At 38.4% G+C, this 19,608-nt stretch overlaps 1 protein-coding gene across 1 annotated transcript in view; it reads left to right on the plus strand.

Moving 5' to 3' along the window:
- GABRB1 (gamma-aminobutyric acid type A receptor subunit beta1) overlaps positions 1-19,608 on the plus strand; it is a 136,112-nt gene that overhangs the window by 610 nt on the left and 115,894 nt on the right. The gene's annotated exons all lie outside the window — the stretch shown is intronic.

Below are 19,608 nucleotides of genomic sequence, written 5' to 3' on the forward strand. Positions count from 1 at the left end.
CGAAATCGAAGTCTCCTAGCTACAGGTGTGAGATGTACTGTGCATTTGATTGCAGATCTGCTGCTGGAAAAAGTGCTAATAAACATGCATGCCTGAAGATCAAAAAACATACGTATGTAGCGCCTGTCTCGTTTCACAGCGTTTTCCCAGAAGAAAATGAAAAATCAATTACGACTTTGAGCATTTTACAAAATCTTGTTGGATTAAAATACAGCTTAGGTATTTCACACTCTCTTTTTTTCCTTTCTTTGGTCTTATATGAAAAGCTAAGGTGCTTTTTTCCTGTACAGGGAACACCTATTCAGCTAAGAGAAGCTAAAAACCTTGTATTTCCAGCCTGATCAACAGTTTATTTCAGTCAAAATCAAGGTGGTATTTGCCCCTTCAAAGTAATTTACTCAAGAGTGGGGATTTTTTTCTTAATGTTGAATATTTGTTACTAGAACTACTGAAGAGAGACTGTTTTCCTTTTCATAGATATATGTTTTTTCCTACTGTGTGCTATTCCTATGCAGTTGCTGCTCGCATCTAACTGTTGCATTTACTGCTGAATATGCCTGGTCAGGTCGTGAGGAAGGGAGATCTGTCACTGTGCATTTAGCACACTAGGCTCTGTGGAGTACTAACACCATGCAAAAACAACTCTTGGCAATTTCCAGCTCCTCAGGCTCTTTTTGCTGTGTTCTATTTCCTCTACCCTGTCCCAGACCGTCCCCAAATCCAAATAATTGAAGAGCAAATCTCCCCCAGCCCCAAACCATGCTCATCACTTTGTAACAGGATGGCTGCTTCTGCAAAGCAGTATACCTTGGAAAGCCAAACATCACCAAGATCTCTTTCCTGAAAGGTCCAGAATACTTCTTGTAAAGTGTCAGCACCTGAAATCTTAATTGGAAGAGGTGTAACTGAGTGATTCTCTGGTGGTGTCGTGGGGCATTGATTGCATTACATTGGTTCACAGCATTTCTGCTCTGAAGGGAGTGGGATCCCACATGCATCTTCTCCATTCCAACCCTTACACAGTCCCTGGGAAATTGTAATTTGAACTTTGTTTTTAATTGAGGAAAGTCATAGGCTAGATGGATTCTGACTGCTTTCCATGTGCTGTGGGGCAGATCATCTAAGACTGACTGGTCAAAAAAGTGACATTTTTATTTAATAAAAATGCCACATCTCACTCTATTCCCAGGAATACCTGATAGCCCAAAGTTAGGGCAAAATATGGGAAAATCAGTCTCCATACTGAATGAAGCAAGCTGAGGATATGAAAGGATACAGCTCTCCAATATCCCAAGCACACACCTGTATACAATGCGTAGTGTTCTGTCACAAGGTCTTTATTGTGTATTGCCAGAGTCTGCGTTACACAGGCTTTTGGACAAGCACCAATTTCATCAATCATAGTGGAAGTGAGAGGATCTCTATCTCAGCTGAAGTAAAATTTTCTTGCCCAGTAAAAGAATGCTTTATCCTTTAGTATTTTTTTCTGAGAATCAGAGCCTTGAAAGACTTAATATTGCAGCAACTTGTGAATCTTTTAGCTTCATTTCTCCTTTCTTTTTAAATTCATTAGCGTGTTGTAGTTTTCTTTCTTCTCTGCTTAGTAAGAGCTACCACTATGCTGTGGCTTCAGAGCCATAAATGTCTGCAAGGTGACAGTATATAGCTTCTGTTGTCTACAGGGCAGTTTTGCTGCTTAAGGAAAACAGTGACACAGGAGAAGAGAGCAGCACCCTTGTACTATGAGCTGCTCCTGACAGGAGAGGCTGGCTGACTCTATTCAATCAGCCTCATCCTAGGAGTAGTGGAAGCAGTTGTCTCATTTTTTTGCACTCTCCTCAGGCATATGAAACTTTATTTCTAGAACAACAGAAGCTGTTATTGCAAATCTCAGCAGCCACTGGTGGGGTTAAAGTCTTCATTCAATTTCAGGGTTTAAATAAGTGTAATTTTTTTTTAATTATTTTTTTTTACTTTATTTCTGGTTTGTGATACCCCTTGAGCACATTAGATGTGAATTTCATGCGGCTGTGGGCTGTCCACTAAGTCACCAGGCTAATGCGTGCATCTGTGTAAATCTTGTCCTCAGACTTGGGCAGAAAGTTCAAATACAGAAGAGCAGAACTACTGTGAATCATGGGACTACCATCAGCAGTAACAGTCTGCTCAAGCAGCTTGTCTTGTGGTAGTGACTTTTTTTGATGTACTAAACTATTGTGAAATAGTTTGCTTGCTTAAATATTAAAGCTCACACAGCCTTTAAGCCAAGCCTTCTGTTATTTCCCCTAAGTACATGTTCTTCATCTGTTCACCTTCTTTAAACTGCATTGTTTTATAGCTGTTTCATAGTTTAATAATAATACCATACTGAGCTGCCTTAGCAACTTTTACAGAAGGATTAACTGAATTTAATTCATTGAATCACTCCTTTTCATGACTCCCCTATTTGGCATCAGATACATTGTTATATATTGATTTTGCAGGTAACAAGCTGAAAAGCTTGTCATACATCAGTCAAGCAGCAGAAATAAAATGGAGAAGCCCTAATGATTGTTGCCCCATTGCAACCATTCTTCCTCCTTAATATGCCATGGGATAAGTTGTAATCTATCAGATTTTCACATCCTTGGTATAGAAATTGCAATTTATAAAGCACTCCCTTCCCAACGAACAAGGTGACCCTTCACTTTGTCTCAATTAATGACTGTTCAGCCAATTTTCATCCATGACAGAGTTCTTTTAGAAGTATATTAGACATTTACATGAATATAAAGAGTTCATTAAGAACCATGCTATAACTAAATGTATTAAGTTTCTGTGATGTGCATTGTCTGGTTTACTGTGATACCTTTTATCAGTTAACAGAAGATGCTGCTTGTATGTCAAGAATAAGCAGGGGTAGCATGATTCACGGTAACTATCTTCAAGCTTCACAACAAGCAAACAAATAGCATATTACTGTATTTACTAGGAAACAAATTCAAATTGAATTCTGAATTCAAAAAGAAAAATCACATGCAGTACATGGCATTAATTCTCTAAAATGTTTTTCCTAATGAGCAGGTGGGCAAAACTTTATAGTCAATAAAAGGTAGCTGTATGAGTTGTAAAGCTCTGAAAGCAAGTGCACAGTATAAAGAGCAGTTGAGAGGCACAGAAAATAAGCCTGTTGCTTTATATTAGGGAACTCTGTTCTAGACCTACCACACTGACCTAATGAAGATTCAGTTTGTTGGTGTCCCCATACCTCTCAGATAGCAGGCTCTGTGTGACCAGACAACCACCTGGGATCCTGAGTGGCCCAACCATGACAGAAAGAAGGGATGAAAGAAAACATGGAAAGAATGTTTGTTGTTGTTTGTTTTTTCCCCAAGACAGGTACAGTTCTTTAGCTTCTCTTCATTCAAAGTCTCTTAGATTCCAGACTCTTACACTCCTTCAGTCTCCCAAGCAAGCTGAATATCTTGCAGAAAAGCAGAATTTCATCTATGCCTGCTGCTCCAAAATCACTGCCTTCTTCTCAAGAACTATTTAAGCAGTCCTTTTATGCTGTCAACGTTTCAGCCTGTTGGTTAACATCATCTTGCCCCGAAAGGAAGTAACTTCAGCTTAAACCTCTTATTTCCAGCATTCTTTTGGGAAATGATGGTGATGGGTGATGATTTAGGGGATGATTAAATAAGCCAGCTATGTATTTTTTTCCCCTTTGGTTCATGTGGTACTCCCCTCTCATATCCTTTTTCCTTCCTGCCCTTACAACTAGATATAAAATATTAGATATAGATATAGAAATCATCTTCTTGTGCATGTTTGCCACTGTGGGTTACACTGAATGATGAAGTTACGTGTTTGCAGCACAGAGTAGACCGGCACATCATATTTGATCCCTCGCTATAGATTTTGATCGGTTACAAGAATAAAGTGTTTCACAAATTACTTAAACCTCCACTGCCCCTGTTTTTGTCACCTTTTCCTGTGCCACCTATTTAACTTTTCCTGGAAGCAAAATAGTGTTTTTCTTTTTTTTATTGCTTTAGGGCTGCTCCCAGTACAATTGCTGAAACACAGGAAATCAAGGGAGAAGTACGTACTCCGACATATCAGAAGTTTATAGATATAGTACTACAGTACTTTGTTCATAAACGGTTCTTTGTCTAAAGGCTTGACTACATGAGTTAATTCACATCATCATATTTTGTTTGTTCAGTTCCAATAGATCAGTGAGCAGTTCTGCAAATGTGAAAGAATGAAGAATAACCTCCTCTTCCATGCTCTGATTTCTAGAAAGGATCTTCCTGATCTTCAGGGTTGCCCCTTCTAGAAGGGTTCATGCTTTTTCTTTTTAGACTTTCATAGAATCATTTCCCATGTAAGAGTGTCTGTGTATTTGATTTTTTTCTGGGTCTGTGTTTACTGTTTATCACCAGTCTGACTGTTCAGTTTCCTTCAAAAAATGACAGAGATCAGTTTTTGAAGAAAATAAACAGAATATGTTCCAGACAATCTGAACATTAGAACCAAGCCAAATAAATAAGCAGGCATTTGAGCAAATATCACCCTGCAAATTGAAGGAGAGGATTACAGTTCTTTTCAGTTGTATAAAGAGCAGCAAAGAAAGCCAACTGTATCCTGGGCTGCATGAACAGCAGCACAGCCACTTCCAGGGAAGTGATTACTCCTCTCTACTTAGCACTTGTGAGAACACATCTAGGTTCTGTGTCCAGTTTTGGTCTCTATACACGAAAGATACTGAACTGCAGCAATCTCAGCAAAGGGCCGTCAAGACAGTAGTGACTGGAACACTTGTCCTGTGAGGAGAGACTGTGAGACTGGGTCTTATTCAGCCTGGAGAAGAGACTGCTTTGGGGACGATCTAACATCCGTTCCCATGGTACCTATGGGGAAGCTATCAGGAAGCCGGAGCCAGTCTCTTCACAGAGGTAAACAGCAGGAGGAAAAGAGACAACAGAGAAAAAAGTGAAATGAGAGGTTCAGACTGGGTGCAAGAAAAAGAGGTTTTTTTCCATGAGTTCAGTCCTGGAGGTCTGCAAGACTTGACTGATCAAGCCCTAAGCAACCTGGTCAGGGCCCTTCTTTGAGCGGGAGTTTGTGCTAGAGACCCCCTGAGGTCCCTTCAAACCTGAATTACCCTATATGATTTTATAAAATAAAAATTGGTTATCACCTTCTGGAGGCAGAACTATAATAGTCACAGATAGCAAGGTATGCCTAATTTCAAGACAAATATGTAAGATGAATTTGTCAAAATCTGTATATATATACACACACGTCTTCAAATTTCTCTTTAAATCAAAGACAAGGAAGGATATAGATGCCTCCAGGGCCTAGAAGAACAGAAAGGCTTCCCCTTACTCTAGGGCTGAACCTCTAGATGGCAGAAAGTACTTCTCTTTCAGTCATTAAATGTTTGATCTTAAATATGCTATGACTTTATCCAGGAAGTATAAAATCTCCCATAAGCAAGTAAATAATAGTATGGAAAGGTTTTAACATTAGATTGCTAAGCAAAAAAGTCTGCTTTGTACCTTAATTTTTTTTTAGTAGTAACTGTGAATCACAAACTGATACCCTAACAGCAAATGCATTATGACACATTCTACAACAAAATACACAACTCCACAGAAAGATACTCGTTAATATCCAGCACAATTCATACACACTGCAATTTCCAAAATAATCTGTTTTCAATTTTGATATATATTTTCAAACACAATTAAGCAAATCATCATGTTACTATATTTTATTATATTTTCATTATTAAGTTTTGTATTAAAGAAGGAGCTTCAGAGAAAGCTGTAATGGCATTCAAGTGAACTACAGAAGCTCTTAAATATAAGCAAAAATGCTGTTAAAATAATGTATTCTTCAAGAATCTGTCAAAAATACATATATGATCTCTAGGAGTCCTGAACAGGCCTTGACCCACAGGTGACTGTGTGGCCCAGCCTCAGCCCATCCCCACCCCTGTGGAGGTCCCCAGTGCCCACAGGTGGAGCTGCCGTTGCCCACCCCTGGCTGCCCTCCTCCTTTGTGGGTCAGTGGGATTGGCCTTGGCTGTGAGGCCCTGCCCTGCCACCATGGGGAGTCTCCTTAGCCCCCAGAGAGCCACTGGCCCCTACGGCGCCCTAGGCAATAAGACAGGGTTCCCCTGCTTTAACAGATGCTGAACATCCCTCTCCATTTATCAAGCATGCCCCAAGGGGAAACAGAGACAACTTCAGGTAGCCACTCAGTCTCTTTCTCGTACAATGTCTGCAGAAACTGCAACGTAACTCAAGATGTGAGACTGCCAGAATAACAAGATTTCCTGTATTATGAAATTTTTAAATTATAATCAATCAGTCATAGAAAGAAAATCGCAAGGCATGTCTGCACCAAGAATGAGGGAATTTCAGAAAACCAACAAACCAAGCTCTGCAGACAGGAAAAACAACTCAGTTGTGAAGAGCGGCATGCTAGAAGGGTAGTGCACATCTCCAAATCCAAATGATGCCTGCTTACATTCTTAAAAAATTCCTTGGCTGATCTGTAGGTTTCACTTTAATTAATTGGTATACGGCAAAGAAAGAAGGGGACAACAAATCTCTGTTTTGAAGTTTAATTTGCATCTTCCTAACTTTCAGGTATAAACAGGGCCTGATGCCAAAACAAGAAGCATCCCAGCAGGATGTATCTTGACAGGCAGCATCGGTTGAATAGATCCTGATCTTTCCAAAGCTAAGAACCAGCCTCAAAGACTGCAAAGGCATTTTTCTAACGTGGTGGGAGCACCCAGAGAGGGACGCTATGTGTAAGAAAACAGACGCCAGCTCAGATGGTGGTGGCATTGGACACTGCTAGGCGTTTAGTCAAGAAAAGCTAAAACTATAGGTTCAAACAGGCTGAATACAGCTTAGCACTGGGGCACTGAATGTTTGCCTGTTACTCCTGACAGACCAGTTTTAGGGAAGTTAGCCTGCATCCACCACAAAGATCTCACTAACTATCTTAAGGCACTTCTTGCAGTCTGAGGGAGGGTTAAACTATCTTTATAGACACAGGCAGTTTCACACATTATCTCACCCCTTCTTACTGGCTTGCTTAAGTATCTCAAAATCCACTGCATTGCTGTTGTGAATCTTAGTCTAGGAAACCAACTCTCTACTAGGGAATTCAGGATCAAAATCAGCATTATGAACCCCAACTCCAGAGCTCTCTGCATCACAGAGTAACCAAGTTCCTTTTCTTCTTACCTAAAGAACTGAAAAGTCAGACTCCCTCAGCTCACCCAGTGAGGCAATAGATGTAATCAGAGTAGTCACAGGGTGATAATAAATGCAGATTCTCAGTCTAAATACAGTTTTCTAAGGATAGTCACAGACATTAATTAAAAAAGACACTAAATTCAAATATTCTTTATGAAAGTTTGCTTAGCTGTAGTGCAGAAGAAACATGCAGAAGTACTTTTGTATTATACAGCATCCCTCTCTTGAAAAGCGTGACGGCCATGCAAAAACATTTGAAATGAATACTAATAAGAATGTTCAGCAACTGATTTTATTTTTTCCAGCAAATACAGAAAAAGTAGTCGAGTAATAATATATAAAGGTCAGATCATTTCATCACTGTCTATTCCAAACAGAAGAATTATATTAAAAGTGAAACATAGAATGAATCTGGAAGTAGGCATCTTCAGATGAAATGATGGGTCACTGTCATTGGATGGTTTGCTAGGTTATTTTTCATTTGTCCACACAAATAAGCGGTTCTTCAACAAAATTAACAAGTATGCAAAAAGGATAAAGCAATAACTTAAATGTTGTTTCAAATGACCTAGAAAGGGGATTTATCTTAATTTCTTGAAAGCTTAAAATAAACTGAGATCAGCTTCATGGTTAATATAAGCAATATTCCAAATTCCCCTTTTAGCCTTACACACGTAGGTACTTTCCAAGTTCCCTGCTTTCAAGGTCTAAATAAACTGGACGCAACCTTCCTTTTGCACAGGTATGACTTATCTGAACTCACAGTTGCCAAGAAAGGTCTCTACTTAAAAAAAAAAAAAAAAAAAAAAAAAAAAAAAAAAAAACTCTCTAGCCACTTCTTAGAGTCTGAACTCTCACTTCCCATCTGAGAATTCTCAGGAGCTCAGTTCAGACCTATGTACCTCCTCTTAGCCCAGATTTTACCTCTGGCAGCATATATTATGCTGCAGCATAATATATGTATACCTCTGGCAGCATATATTATCTGGACCACAGACATCTGTGGTCCAGATAATATAACCAGTGCAAAGTCTACATTTCTGAAGGGAAGAGATAAAGCATTTATACTTCCCTTTTGTTTAAATCATATTCCAAGAATGCAGCAGAACAGCACAAGATAACAAGGCACAGAAAATTACTAGAGTCAGTTGTTTTTTTTTTTTTTTTAATAGTTGCTGGCAAGCTTTTCCTCCTCTTTTTTCTTCACGAGTCTGGAAGCAAAAAACTATGAATCTGAAATATACTACTGTGACAAACTGTCAACAATTTCTCACATTGGAGTGACCAAGTGCCTACTTGCAAAAGAAAGGACCACATGTTTTCTGAAACATGCCCCAAAACTCATCTCCAGTAGATCTGCTTTCTGAAATCTACAGTTAATTATACCACAATGGTGAGCAGTGGTGCATATGAAATGGGCAGTGATGCCTTCTCCCTATTTAGTGGGAGCTTCAGCATCCAGTTTGAGGTATTCAGGATTTCAGTAAAAGGGTAGACTTGCAGTGAAATAGGTCTTTCAATGATGTGGAAAAGAAAATCCAAGCGATTTTCCATAGCCCTCCCGTTTTGTGTACCTGCATCAAACAACACGCCCTGCTACGGCCACTGAAAAATTAGAGCTGGCTGCAAAAGTGCTTGTGCATGTGCACAAATCACATGGTTTAGTGGCACAAACATTTTGAGAACATTCAGGATTCCAAATGATTCTTTAATGGGGGAACTAATTAACAATTTGCACAAAATACCTTCCCCCCAAAACTGTACTTTGTCCAAGAGGAGGAAAAATAACTGTAAAACTTAATTTCAGATTCTCCCAGGAGAAAAAAACCTGAACCTGGAAGATGTTTGCGTGTCTGTGTAGATGCATGAAGAAGTTTGAAATGCTTGTGTTTTCACTCTCCCCATTTTCTTTGCCTTTTCTACTGCTGATTCTAGAAAGGAAAGAAAATCAGAACTTTCCAAACTGAACATTTTTGTTCATAAGGAGATTTAAGGGACACACTTCAAGTGGCTACAAAACTTAGTGATTTTTTTTTTCTTTTAATCAGCTTTACTTTGGCCTGAAAAGCATTCCTTAACTCTCTCAGGCTGTCTTCAGACATTCTCTTCTAACTGCAGCTCAGTGAAGACCTGCTGCTGAAGCTGGGTAACCACGAGAGGGAACAGTCCTGCCACCAGTTCCCCTGAGGCGTGAACAGAACCTAGCCTCAGAGAAGGAACCATAACAAACTCCCAAGCAAATGCCAACGCAACTTATTCCCATTCACAAGATGCTGAGTGCTCTGGGATAACAGTTGAAACTGTAAAATCAAACACAAAGACTTCCATCATTCAGAAGTGTCCCCAGCTGATGTTGTTTGTTGATAGCTGTGTTCCAAACAACTGCTGCTGAGAACAGTTCTCTGAGATTTCTTCTCTCTCCTCTCCCATCCAGCCAAGTATGCTTACTTTTAAAACATCAATGAAGCTTGAAAAGCAACAAGAAGGGCCTCTCTGGAGCGATGAAAAAAATTCAAGATGGCTGTCAGATTTCACTAAAACTCTTAACACTCTTTAAGACCTTTTTTTCCTTCTAAAAAAAAAATTCCTCTCAGGACACGCACTTTCATTCTTGTAGAATTTCTCTTCCCTCACATACAATACCTTCTGTAACTTTGACAGTGCTGTGAAAGGCATATTAAAATGAAATCATCTCTACTCCAAAGGCTTAAACTACTGCAACGTGCTCAGAAGGAAATCTGTAGTAGCAGTCATTGAATAATCCAATATGGTTATATGATACTGGATTATTCAGTGACTGCTACTACAGATTATATAATGGAGTTTATTCCATTCTTTCTCTAAGCAATATCTCGGTATTAAGATTTACATAGGCTGTAGAACATAGATTAGGTTTCTAGCATATTAACCTCGACAATGTCCTTTTAAGATTAAATGGTTGCTTTTACCCAAGGAATGTCACACTGAGGTTTGCTACATCCTCTGCTGAAGCAAAGCCTGAATTGTTTCCATTATGTCATCAAAAAATATAAGGTAATTTAAAAGACACAAAGGCAGCTTCTAGAAATCTGCATAAATGTCCACTATCACAAATACATCCACTCTAGCAAGATAAAGAGTTTAAGGTTTTTAAATGTTCAAGATGGAATGCATACTTTCAAAGCAAAGATTAATGATTTCAGACTGCCAAACTTAATTGCAGGTTGGAATAAATGTCCTCCATTAAAATTCATTAGTCCAATCAGCTGAGATTGAGGAATTTCAGTCTTTTTTAATTATCTATCAAAAGAACTCAAGAGATAACAAAGTTAAAACCGCTGAAACAGATAAACAGTGTCTAAATATCATTCTGCATCTTAATCATATTAGAAGAGTGTGATTAATTCCTCAGCAAAATTTTAACATGAAGAGACTTTTAAGGGCAACTGAAGTGAACACTGGTCAGCTGTGGAGAGGTATGTGCATGTGCATGTATCTCAGGGACCTGAGGTCAGGACTAAGTGCTAGGAGGCAGTGAGACTTCTGGTCCAACCCAACGAGACTGCATGCTGAGAGTCCCACTGATTCATCAAGAATCCTCTCAGGGATACAATTAAGTGCATATTAGCTTTACCAGCTCAACAATTTGCTCAGGAGTTTGTAAGTTTGTAAGAGAAATCCAGCTCTCCAGCTTATAGCAGTTTTAAATCTATATCTATCTGTGTCATTACTCTTCGGCATGACAGAATACCCAAGCCTGGAATGATGCCCTCCCCTCTCTGTTCTTCCATGCTGATTTATCCGTTCTTTGACCCAACTGTTTTGTAAATCATTCACTCTAAATACAAAGACAGAAATGGATGAGGTTCAAAGACTTTGTTATACTTTGTTATATCATTATATGTATTATATCCTTACATTATTAAGTTACACTTCATAGGCACTGCAGCTTTCTCACAGGCTTCCTATGAAAGAGAGAAAACAAGAGATTAGCAGCCACCTGTAAATTCAGACTTATTTTATCCACTATGCTAGCACTGACTAGGGAAAAGAAAATGAGTAAGCTTCAACAGATCAGTAACATGATGGAAATCAAATCTGCAGTGAAAGATTTCATCTTATTACAGCTCAGCTTTTCACATGCTCCTTGGAGTCCTAAACTAGTAGGAAACAAACAATCACAGTGTCATTGTGGCATCAGCTGCAAATGAATCCTGTGTATAGATCATCTCAGTTCCCGCTGTCAAGAGAAATAAGTTGGTATTCCAGAAGCACATTTGTATGTATTACTAAGATTTTAAGGAATATTTGTCTTCCAGATAACACGTTCTTTTCTCTTAATTTTCCTAGTAGAACTTCAGAGTAACCACAAAGCAGATGATCAGAACATCTAGCATATTTCTAGAAAATACAATACAAAGACAAACATAGCCAAAGAGCAATAACTGAAGTCACACCACTTGGAAGAAACTTTGAGGATTTTGGTGATGCACAACATAAGACTATTCTCATGAATAACATGAGATTTGCACTACCATTGGCAGTACTCGTCTTTGGACACTTAGCAGTGTGTTATGAGTACAGTACTGTTAAACTGCAAAATATGAAATACTACTGCTTGCGATTTTTTTTATTGCCTTGAAAGTGCCTGAAAGCATTTCAGATGGTCAAAGAACAGGCCTTGAATTGCAGATCATAAACAAATTACTTGTAAAAGAGCATTAATTCTACATGACAGCATTTTTGCAAGGAATTTTCACACTATAAGGGAAAGATCCAGCCTTGCACTGAAAGTGCTTTACTGTAGTCAAGAATCCCTGGCTCAACCTCCTGGAGCAGAGGGAGCATGTACAGCACCAGCATACTATAGCCAAGCAGCTGGCAGTGTCCTATGTTAGGTGTCCACTTTCCATGCCTGCAAAAGTGATAATGAATTAAACCGACAGGTCAACTCCTGAACAATCTGTCTCTGAAGATAATGTGAAGGACAAGAGGGCACCCAGGAGCACTGCTTGTTAGGCTCTCAAATTTAAAAGTTTTCTTTTCCCATAGAACTGAAATCTAGGTTCACCCAGCTCTCTCTGGAGCCTCAGCCAGACATTTCTTTTTCTAAAATAATGAGAGAGAAAAAAAAACAAAAAAAAAAACCTCTTCCATAGTCTGCTCACAAGTCACTTTTTCTCTTATTTTCCTGCCTATAACTAGCCTCCTCCAACAACAGGCTAATTATTAAGCCACTATTTTTTTTAAGGATTAAATATTAATCTGCATATGTTTCATAAATATATTATTCAGACAAGCTTATTACATGGGCTTGCTACACGACTTGGTAATTTCAATGACTTTTGCACAGCTTGTATTCTGAAATCCAGGCAACAGAGGAGCTCCAGATTATAGAGAACAAGCCCAAGAGGAGCCACTGCAACCTGTTCTTCCCATGACCGCCAGCACCAGATTCTGCAGGAAAGGGTTGCTGGCTCAGCAGGGTCCCACTGAGCTCACTGCAACTCTGCAGGGCCATCAGGTGAAGCTGCTGTCATGACAGATGGCTAATTCTTTCCACACATTTAAACTAGGAGCATTATAGTTTGGATTGGTTTATATAGGAGTACACAGAGCTTCTTACCTGAAAGAGTGCATGCAGTCAAGTATTTTTGATAAGTTTCTGGTCTGCTGGATTTCCAAGGATGTGTGTGTGACTAGAACAGAGCTTAGATTAAAGCAGGCAGATCTACATTCCTCAGTTGTTGTTTTTTTTTTCTCCATTCAAATTACTGCAGTGATAGAGTTCAGCATGATGCTAAGGAAAAGGCTTAAAAAACACAGTGGTACAGTGAACCAAAAACACGAATCCAGTAAACATAGTGGAATGCATAATTTTTCACTGATTATGTCCAAACAAATAGTAAGTCGGTATTTCAAATGGCTTACAGTTATGCGTGGAGTCATCTAATCCTTCACGGATATTCTGTAGAAAAAAAAATAGAATCATAGAATCAATCATAGGACCGGTAAGGTTGGAACGGACCTCTGGAGATCATCTAGTCCAACAGAAAAATTGTTATATTTGAAATCTAGATGTGAAAAATGCCATTTTCATTTATTAGCTGTTCTTTCACTGAAAATCAATTCCAAAGGGCTCCTTTAGAGTACATGCAGTATAGAAGTACACAGCCTACATGGTACTTTGGTTGGATTCCACTGAAATCAGCTGAGACATCAGTGATGAATGAAACCAGTCTCAGTCAGGCTAATTATACTTTCCTGCAGTAATAGCATTTTCTTGCAAAACACTGCTCTTAAAACTCAAAATAAATTAACTGTCCTGAATGCACACAGACATCAAGGAAAAACTTTTAAAAATGCTAAATTTCTATGCTAAAACTTCTGGGAAACACTTCAATAGTAAAATGAGAAGGAAATAAAAAGGGCAACTGAGAAAAAAAAAAAAAAACTGCTTTATCCTCCCATGAATATATCTCCATCATTTCAGAGTCCTGGCTTGCAGACAGCTTGATTTTCATTGAAGCTGTTTTAGTTTTCCTGCTGCTCCATCTATCCATCCTAACCTAAATGTTGGTACAAGAAGCAGTCACTCTTTCTTACAGTAATCTGAGGCCTCTCCCTACTCTACACTGAGCCAGCCCCAGTGGAAACAAAATGAATGTGAACACCTGTCTATCTTCTTTTTTATTATTATTCATACCCTCAGCAGCATCACATCAGCAAGACTTGTAAGCTTAAAAGTCAGAAGTGAGAATCTCTTCCATTCTCTGTAGATATGACTGATCAGCTACCTTTGATTGTATTTGTGTATTTGTCTTATAGACAGAATAGGTCCACAATAGAAGCTTTGAATTTTGTTCTGAAACCAAGGAAGTGTGTGGGTGTTGATTCTTCTCCCTTCCAGGCATCGTGACTCTCACTGTTACAGTGCAACAAAGCTGTCAGGGGAGGTCACGATTCCAAAAGAAAAGGCAGTAATTCAATTGACTTGCAGCAGGCTCAGAAAGCACTTTGGATGACAATGCAGAAACCTTACATTTCACTCTATAATCAACAGATTAGTGCCTACAGTGGTTATGTATTGTTGCATTATAGAAGAAGAGATGATGGTCTCAGGGTGGGACGCTAGGGTCAATTTCTACTCCGTACACAGATTTTTTTTTTTTTTTTTTTTGCATGAGTGTGGGCATGCAGCAATTCCTCTGGCCCTGAGTTCCTCCTCTAGTTTTATTCCTATCTCATAGTGATATGAGAATTAAATACATTGTGATAGGGACACATGAGAGCTTATTTGGGCAGTGGTCAAGTTTCTCCACTATCGGATGGAGAGAAAAGGCATGCAGTTAACCTGCCTGCAGTTAAAAAGAACATATCCCCTGTGACCAGTATTTTCAACAGAATATCTTGGCTTATGACCTTAGCTCATCTGTTCCTACATCACTACAACAGTATTCTGCAGCACTGACAGGAATTTGTTTCTTACTTACCTAGTGAGAAATCCCGAGACATCGCAAGATGTTGTATAGTAATTACACTTTACTCAGTGGGATTACTGAATGACATATTGCGATATATCAAGAGGCAACTGTGAATTTAACTTGAATCAGCACAGTAGACTTTGCTCAGTACAGTATGCTTCCAGATGAGCATACTGTAAACGTAAGGATAAAAGGAAGTTACTGAATACCTCACAGTATCATGCATCCTCTGTCAGCACTAGCTTTCAGAACAGGCACAGTTCAGGGCTTGTTTAGGAATGCGTACTCATTATTTAGCTCCTATATTCACTTTAAGAACATATTATTTGCTGAACAGATTCACAGGAGAAGACGATAATGATACTCACTTACAAGATGCGCACTGTTTCCTTCTATTTAATCTTTGATGCCACTAAATGCCCATTTCTCTTGAGTAGAGAGGAGGTAAATACCACTGCTATTCTGTAAATACACTACTAAATTTCACTAAATTTCAGGTAATTTCAGGTTCCAGTTTTTGCAACATGAAACTTAACAGACACAGCAGAGGATCATCATTAAAGAGGTGGGCAAATTTTCATGTGTATTCCTCCATGGACTGTCTTTTGCAAGAAGTTAGATGGTACTTGGGGAGGAAGAAGCACCACAGACTGACACAAATTCTGGTTTTTGCCTCACACAATTATCAGAGCTATTAGTAGCACAGACAGAATTTCCCTTCCGTGGAGAGGACTTTTTCCTTAGGTATCTGTGAGTTTTAGTACATAGTAACAAACCATTTCCTTTATTAATGAAAAGTGTGTGGCTTTTGAATGGAAAGGTCTTCCCAGATATGCCATTCTTATTTCTAGATGGGCACAAATTTTACTGGTTCTCTGTCAGTTCCATGCCCAATGTACTCTTTAAAAAATGGTTATCCATAGCAACCCTGCCATACTATTTCAGTAATGCTTCCCCTGGGCCTCTTAGGTAACTTATGTCTTACTCTGGGAACAATACTTTTATGGGCAGGAGGAGGTGCATATTCAGCTTCAGTGGCTGGGTAGATGCACTAGTCAAGTACTTCAAGTACTTTAGTCCCAAAAAGCTGATCGCAGCATTGCTAAATATCCTCAAATCCTATCAGTCAAATCACAAGGGAGGTATGAAGTTTTGCCTAAAGTGCCAAAGTTAGGAGGAAAGTTCCCCCCTCTACTTCTCTAAATCACTCTTTGAAGGATCCTCTCACTCCATTAATGCTACATTACAGAGTCTATTGAGGTATTTCTCCTAACATAGGAGGATAAGGTTAGGCACTGTAAAGACCTAAACAAAGCTTTTTTTCTCTCTTTTTTTCTTTTTTTCCATGCTTTATAGTCTGTTACTCCAAATTGTTTGGATCTTACATGTGATTTGGTAGATAAAAGAGCTCCTGAGACTATTCTCTTGGCCATATCCCTACCATTTTAGATAACTGGGCAAGCTGGCTTTGTGGCTGCCTGAAGAAAATGAACAAGTCCTCAGCAAGGGCCATCTGTTTACATCTGTATTTATAAAAGAACTATTGCATTCATTGAGAGGAAAGCCTAGAAATCAAACTGACATGAGAGAAAAACTTGGCTTATTTAGTCCACTCTGAGTGAGAAGCCTGCCCTACCTTCAGTATTTTCTGTGCCTACTCCAAACTAGCCTGAAGTATTTCAGGACCTAGAACTGTATTGTTACTGAGCATCCTCCCCATATGTGTTAGGAGGTATACTTTATCTCCAGAATATTATTTATCCTAAATACATTCAATGATTTTATATCACATTTGTCAGTACTTGCTCCCTTCAAATAAGGGTAGGTCATTTCTGTCTTTTATTTTGCATCCCATAATCCTTTTAGAATAAATCACTTCTCTCAAACTTTTCTCTTAAATGGTATCCTTATACCCAATGGCCATTTTAGCTTTTTTTTCAAGTTAACGAAGCAGCATGTCACATGCTGTTCCAGGTACCAACTTGTGTAAGGGTCTGCCTTGCGCATCTGACAATATATGCCTTGCTGCTTTGTTGCTTCCTGGGTTTAATTTTCACACAGGCCTCAGAGAAAAGTTAACAAAAAGTAAGTAATACCACTCTTTCTAATGCAAGCAGTCCAGTTTGGAGTCATACTCCTCACTATACATTCATGTTGGACCAGAACCCTTTACCCTTTCTCACTGACACTAATATAAATTGGCAATAACTAGGCTGAAATCAGTGTCAGGTCTAGACAGAAGACAAGCAATGTATTTTAAAAAACATTATATATATATATATATATATATATATACACACACACACGTATATATATATATACACACACGTGCATATACACACACACAAATTCCAAAATAAAGGTCTTTCACATGTTGTCAGCGAAAAGAATTTCAATTCACATTATTATTGTCAAATCTCATTTCTCTCTAATTTTTGTTCCTACAGCACAGTCCAATGCTATGGATTATCCTTTCTCAATTCTGTTATCTTGCCTGACTTTCCATTCAATCAATCTTACCTACATCTAAATAGTCTTACCTAAACGTACTTGCATCCTCAAGTACCATCAAGTACCAAGTTCAAAACAATTGCTTTCAGCCATCTCTGCTAAAACATTAAATCTGTATTACATGGATCTCTGTACACACACCATAATTTAAAGAATACAAAATATAAGATCATCCTCTGTTAAAAATAAGTTTTAAGTTCTTTTTCACAATGGAGAGTGGAAGCATAACGAACCTAAAGCATAATCTCTCTATTACTAAAACACAGCAAAAGAAAAAGATCAGAAATTTTCCCCAAAATGAAATTCAGCCTTCTAATATGCTTTTGTTTCCAGCATGGGGCAAGAGGGGACATTCAGTTCATCTAAACTAGGCTTCTCCTCTTTGACTCATCTGCTACAAACAGGTGGGAAGCTTTACTTCACAGGGCTACTGTTAAGCTTTTGTGAATATAGCCTGGGATTTCAGACACACACAGGGTATCAATGCGTCACTGGGCAACTACCCGGCAGAAGCTTATATACTCTTTAGTTCATTACCATGTAGCATGTGCGTATCTAAGGTTTTCTCTGTTGCTTGATTTTGGACTTGAATAGGTGTTCATACTGTGGGTATAAAGCATACCTATAGAGCAGCATCTTAATCACCATCACTCTAACCTTCCACCACTTTCTTTGCCAGTTTTGCTCATGGTCACTGTTCTAGAATTTCAGGTAATTAGTTCTTCCACAAGTCTGTCACACAACTACACACAAGGTCAGTACAAACTAGACCTCCAAATCTGGAGGCCATTTGAAAGCTGTTAGCAAACGGTACCTTTTCTCCAGACAATACTCTCACCAAAATGGACCCTTTAACTAATTTTTAAAATAGTCTGGAAAATGTTTGGCACAGGATAATGATCAAGGACGTTATATATCACTGGTTGCCAAGTTGCCGGGGATCATTCAACAGATTAGTTCTTCTTTCCTGAACAGAATTAGAAAGGATGGCTGGCTTTTGGCTACCATTTTATATAACTTGATTCAATTCCTAAATCTGATACAGACTTGCAATTATTTTTTACCTAACTGTATTATTTCCTTTTGCTGAAAATCTTGTTTCTCCACCTGTGCTCCTGAATGGTGAAATTTCATAACACAAATGTCACCTAAGCTTTTCAACATTACCAGTTATAACAACATCCAACAGATTTAGTACTAAAATACCAGATTATAGCTTTACTATCTGAGTATATAGATATCTCTGATTTCATTTTAAAAGCAGATTATCTAAATGAGTTAAATGAGTTATCTTCATGGCATAAGGAGTAGTCACACAATGATTTATTACTCCGTGCAATGTTTTTCTGCCTCTGTGCTTTTGTATTTTGTTAGTTGAGTATGAGTTGCTTCCAACATTTTTCAGATCGTGAGGAAGTTTGTTTTAATGTTCGTAATTCAAGTTGCTGATCACTTAGAAACTCAGTTTTGCTTAAATGGTTGAGAAAAAAGCAATTAGCTGATGATCTTATGAAACATGATGACTACAAAGATGCATTTTTCCATAGAGGTTTTCTTTTGTCCTTTTAATTAGAAGCCTAAGAGGATTAAATAAATATTTAGTGGACTTGTATACTTGTTTTTTTTATATATATATATATATATTCACACACACCCCTATATCTATGACTAATGGTTCTCCTTTGCTGTGCAGAATATCACTGTCAGTAATTATTCCAAAGTGCAGCCATCATATTAAACATTTGCTTTATGTTCAAATTGGAGGAAATTACTAGCTGTCCATAAATCTGCCACTGGGAAAAGAGCATGAAATATTTTTCAATATCAATACAGATCTTCCCACAATCTACAGTCCATATAAATCAATTCTTCTGGCAAGTGACACATAGGTTCTATTCTACATTAGAGCCATCAGCATCTTTCAATACCTTTGATAATTAAAGATGTCAGCAATTAAACCCATTCATTAAAAGGTAGCAGAGAGTGTTTGTTCACAGTCATGCCAGCATCTTTTTAGAGGAAGGCAGGAGGAGCCACTCTTTTCTCAGTGTGGCTATTTAATGGTAATTTAAATTTTTAAAAGACAAATAGCTAAAGAATTATTGCACAATCTGTTTTCTCAATCAGTTCACAGACATAGGGATTTAGCTCTGCCACTTGCAGTGTTTTCACTTTAGCCAGGGCAGTGGGCAGAGACAAAGATCAATTCAAAAAAAGAAGGAACCATTCCAGTGGGGACAGGTTCAACAGGACTTGATTCTTCCACAAAAATCAACAATAACTCAACTTACACCAGTGGGTTACATCAACAGCAACAGATACCAGCATCAGGCTCAGGAATGAGACAGACAATATACCGACTTCTGCAG

The sequence above is a fragment of the Rhea pennata genome, chromosome 4 (genome assembly GCF_028389875.1).
Source record: "Rhea pennata isolate bPtePen1 chromosome 4, bPtePen1.pri, whole genome shotgun sequence".
Taxonomy (NCBI): Eukaryota; Metazoa; Chordata; class Aves; order Rheiformes; family Rheidae; genus Rhea; species Rhea pennata.